The sequence below is a fragment of the Chrysochloris asiatica genome, unplaced genomic scaffold (assembly GCF_000296735.1).
Source record: "Chrysochloris asiatica unplaced genomic scaffold, ChrAsi1.0 scaffold00041, whole genome shotgun sequence".
NCBI classification, from domain to species: Eukaryota; Metazoa; Chordata; class Mammalia; order Afrosoricida; family Chrysochloridae; genus Chrysochloris; species Chrysochloris asiatica.
The window spans coordinates 11353752-11359265 of record NW_006408559.1 but is presented as its reverse complement, the minus strand read 5'-3'; positions in this window follow the sequence as shown (position 1 = coordinate 11359265).

The following is a 5514-nucleotide window of genomic DNA, read 5'->3' as shown; positions in this document are numbered from 1 at the left end:
CCCCCCCCCTTTTTTCTAGCTTGTGGAGAGTTTTGGCCATTATTTCTTTGCTTGAAGTCAGAACTTCAGGACTCATATGTGGATCGGGATAATTATAGCTTAGTGGCATAATTTCCCTCTTCCATGCAGGCGACTTGGGTTCGATTCTTGGCCTATATACCTCATGCAAAGCCACCTCCCCTCCATCAGCAGAGGCTTGTGTGTTGCTGTGATGCTGAAGAGGTTTCAGTGGAGCTTCCAGACAAAGATGAGCTAGGAATCAAGGCTCACCTGCTTCTGAGGGTTAACACTATGGGTCACAGGGGCCGGAGCCACAATCCTTGATGGGAATAGTGTAAGGGCAGGCAGCATTTCCTGCCATTGTGCCAGGGAGCATGGTGGCACCATAAAACAAGCATTGGGTTGTGAACCACAAGGTTGGCAGTTCAAACCCACCAGCCACTCTGTGAAAGAAAGATGAGGCATTTTGCTTCCTCAAGAGTTTACAGCCTCGGAAACCTATAAAGAGTTGAAACAAACCCAATGACACTTTTTAAGTTTTTAAGTGTTTTTAACACCAGCAATAAGGAACACCAGTGAGGAGTCAGTTTGGAGGGAGAGGGACATGGATGGGATCTAGACATCTCCAGGCCAAGCAGGATGGGAGAGACCATGGCCATACGATGGTAATGGGACATTCTGGGCTCTGTCCCCAACTGGTCAGTTGACCTTAGATAAAGCACTTTACTCTCTAGCCAGGCCTCTGTTTCCTCATCACCAAAATGTGGGATTTGATTTTGCCATGGTTTGAACTCTAACTCACTCTCTCTCTGTCTCCCTCAAGCACAACACAGACTCACAGCATTTGGAGATGTAATCTCTGACTGAGGACACAGGTTTTCATTAGATTACTGAGGAGCAAGTTGATCTTAGAGAGAAATTTAGCAGAGTTTCTAATTTGATTAAAGAAAAATAAGTAATGTGAGAAGACAGGGATGAGCCCGGCCTTCCCACGTCTGGTTTAGATTTTCGTTTTATTGGAACTTTGGCTGCTGCACTCAAAAATCCTACACAGAGTCCCTGTTAGTCAGAACCTACTCAGTAGCACTTAACAATGATGGCGGTCACATGGAGACAAATGCTCAGTTCTCTGGGTGCCTGGACACTCCTTCCTTGAGCTCTCTAATAAGTCTTAAAATCAGGTAGTGGTTTGTTTACTAACCCTACTTGTGAGTAGTCCTTTGTACTGAAGTCTCCTTACCTGAACTGCCTATGATGAATCCTGTTTCTGCCAGGACCCTCCTTCGTTGGTAAAAGAGGGCCCTAGTGTTTTCCTCAAAGAGCTCTGGTAGCGTAGTGGTTACGAATTGGGCTGCTAACCTCCAGGTCGGCAGTTCGAAACTACCAGCTGTTCCGAGGGAGAAAGATGAAGCTTTCTGCTCCCATAAAGATTTGCAGCCTCGGAAACCCTGTGTAGGGTCACTATGAGTCGGAACCGACTCCAGGGTACTTAACAACAACCACAATGTTTCCTCAGCACACAGGTGTGCTCTTGGATCTTTCTGTAAACAAAACCATTATGTCTGGATCACAGCTCTTCCGCTTGTATCATCTATTTACAACATTCTGGATTGTGCCTTAGGCAAATGAGTCTAACTACTTTGAATGTCATTTGACTCTATCCCACTGGGCCGCTCAGGTTTTTCCATCTTTGTAAATCCCTTTTGGAATGCAGATACCCCTAGGAAGGAGCTTTCAGGTGACCCAGGAGTGCTGGGACCCCCCACCCTCACCCCCACCCCCAGCTGAAACAGCCTAGATGCCAGGCTGATGTGAGATTGTAGAGGTCAGGTCGGGGACCCCAAAGAGTCACTTTCCACATTGATATTTTTCCTGGGAACAAGCCTGCAGAGATCTGAGTGCATCCCCTAAAATGTCTGTGATTCTTGCAAAAGTTCTTTCTGTCCCCAGGCTCTTGCCTTCTCTATGTGTGTTCAATTTTGGATTATCTTTTTATCCCAGCACCCAAAGTGTCTTCTGTCATCATGGGCCTAAATGTAAAATCCAGCCCCTCTGTTCAATTTCCACATGCTTAAAAGCCCACTCCTCTGAAGCCAGGAATAGATCCCCCCCGCTTTTCTGTGGAAACTCGGGGGAGGAGACGAGGGAAGTGTTTCCATCAGAGCAGGCAGACAAATGACTTCCAGCTGAACACAAGACTCTTTCACAAGTTCCTGCAGCCAGATTCCCTAGGACGGTTCACTGTCAGTCTGGGAGACTCGTGTTTTTGTGAAGGTGCTTCTCTTCTGTGCCTTTCCTTCCATCTTTCTTGTCCTCCTCCCGCTCTGCTTTTCAGAGGGATGGCGTCTTTGGAACCAGATGGATTGAGTTCCACTTTGGCCTTATTACTTATTAGTTGTATGGCCTAGATAACAAAACAAAACAAAAACAAACGGCAGAAAACATTGACCCGGAATCATTTCTGGCTCCTGGTGACCCCATGTGTTACTAAGTAGAAATGCTTCCCACTGGTTTCTTGGCTGTATGTCTTCATGGGATCCAGGTGGCACAATGGTTAAGCACTCAGCTGCAAACCAAAAGGTCAGCAGTTTGAATCCACTAGCTGCTCAGCAATCTGCATCCATAAAGATGACAGTCTTCAAAATCCTTTGGCACCTCTGGAGCCATCAAGGCAAGCAATCAAGTCCCTTCAGGACAACTCCCCTCTAAGACTGAAACACAAAGGTAACCCATGAACAGGCATGCAAGCTTGCACAGTAGACCACATTGGTCTACTGGTGAGTGGAAGAGAAGGAAAGGCAGTAATGAAGAAATGGGCTGAGTTCAACTATAGTCTATTGACTCCCATTGACCTGGAGATGAGAGAGAGACGAGGAAGGTCTGGTTGGCCCAAAGTATGGTGAGACCTGAGGACACCTGAGCCTGTGGAAAAGGACATAGCCACAGAGGGCTAGAGCTGAGAGTGAAGCATCCAGCTGATACGAAGTGAGGGGAGACACACAAGAACACCCAAACTTGCAGGTAGTACCCATTTGACCTAGCCTCAATGACTTGATAATGAGTACTTGACTAGAGTACAGTCCAGAGACAGAGGACCCTAGAGCACAAGCGGAGTGCGGGACCCTATCCAGAGAAGCAGCGACATGAGAAATGGAGACAGAGATGGGGATATGGAGAGAGGGAGCAGCTGAGGACTCTAGACTCATGGAAGGAGAAGGACTGGGTGCTCGTGGCTAGGAGGCAGGCTTGCAGAATGTGCTCTTTGGTGATTTAAATGATTATATATTCCTGAGTGTTTATGTGTACATCCCTCCGCCCCTCCCCCCCAAAAAAAGAAACAGAGGGAAGAGAAGCAAATCCTGGTGAACGATGATGCATGGAGGAGATTGTAATCATTGCAGAGAAACGATGGTGTAAAGTCGATGTTCTCCCATGTAAACTATCACTCAGTTCACAATAAATACTTAAAAAAAAAAAGAGAGATATAAAGGAGAAGAAAAAAAATCCTATGGCACCCTTTTACTCTGTCCTATAGGGTTGCTGAATCAGAAGTAACTTGATGGCATCTATGGACAACAAAAATATATGTATCATCTAGTTATATATACATTTATATATTTGTCACATATACAAACAGACATGTCTCACAAGGGTCCATGACCTTATTTTAGTCCCCTGTGTAGACTGTATGGAGTCCTGGTGTGGCACTGTGGGTAATGCAATGTACTGCAAGGTCAGCAGTTCAAACTCACTAGTTGCTCGTCGGAAACCCTATACAGGATCTCTATGAGTTGGAACCAACTCTACCACACTTAACAGCACTTAACATATACATATATATGTGTGTGTGTGTCTGTGTATATATATGTGTGTGTATAGTTCTGGTGTGGTGCTATAGGATAAGCACTGGATTACAAGGTGCAAGGTCGGTAGTTCAAACTCACCAGCTGCTCCTCAGAAACCCTATACAGAGTCACTATGAGTTGGAACCGACTCTCTGGCACTTAACAATAACAACATACATATATGCGGGGTCTTCAAAAAACTCATGAAAAAATTCCATTATCTACTCATTTTTCTATGAATATTTTGAAGCTTCCTCATATACACAGAGAAAGAGAGAAATTTGTTTCAAGGAACTGGTTTGCTCGATTGTGGGAGACTGGCAAATCCCAAACTCACAGGCCAGACAACAGAACAGACACTGCTAGGCTTGTGGCCCCAAGTCCTTCAGTCAGGTGACGGGAAGAGCCATGAGTGGGGACTGCTGGTAACATGTCTAGTTATTGTCCGGAGGCAGAGCACACCCCGGAGGAACTCCCTTTCTGCTCTTAAGGCCTCCAACTGCAAAACTGATGAAAGGAGTTTCATCCACATTGTTGTTGTTGTTGTCAGGTGCCATCGAGTCGGAACCGACTCATAGCGACCCCATGCACAGCAGAACGAAACAATGTCCGATCCTGGGCCAACCTCACTACCGCTGCCACACTTGAGTCCATCAATAATGCCACCTGGCTGATCCATCTCGTTGGGGGTCTTCCTCTTTTTCTCTGACCCTCCACCTTACCCAGCATGACATCCTTCTCCAACGATTGTTTCCTCCGGACAATATGTCCAAAGTAGGAGAGATGAAGCTTAGCCATCCTGGCCTCCAAGGAGCACTCTGGCTGCACTTCTTCCAAAGCAGTTCTATTGGTTCTTTTGGCAGTCCATGGCACTTTCAGTATTCTCCTCCAACACCACAACTCAAAGGCATCAATTCTTCTACGATCCTCCTTATTCACTGTCCAGCTTTCGCATCCATATGAGGCTATTGAAAACACAATGGCCTGGGTCAGGCGCACCCTAGTCCTCAAGCTGACATCTCTGCTCTTCAACACTTTAAAAACTTCCTGTGCAGCAGATTTGCCCAGTGCACATTAGGGGATGTCAAGTACCTTCCTTGAGATCAACCATATAACAACAACTGGGCTTGGGTTTGACCAAGAAACTGGAAACCACAGCCCAGCCATGCTGACAGAAAATGCCCAGCTTGAAGGGGTGTGAGACACAGAGGAAATGTGCGTGTGGTGTTTGGGTGCCCAGTGGACACAGTGAATGGTCAGTGCTGTCGTCTTCTCCACACACGGTGGCACGCAGAAGCTAGGGCTGCGGGAAATCGCTAAATAAACATGTGCCCTTTATTTGATTGCTCTCAGATATTCCAAGTTCCCTGGACAGTTTTCTTCATTCAATAAACATTTAACAAACTTCTGCTACATGGCTAGCAGTTCAAAGGAGTTATTCAAACAAAAGATTCTTCTAGTCATGGTAAATAATCCCATGACCACCAAAGGAATGTCGCTGGCAGGCACCCTACCCCGCCCCCAGCCTTGCCTACCTTCCTAATAGAATTTTTAGAAGCACCACATTCTCCTCTCAGACAATTTTGCAAGCATATTTAAAAATGTGCAAGTCAAAATGCCATGTATTTATAATACAATTAAATATACAGTTATACAATTGCATACATAT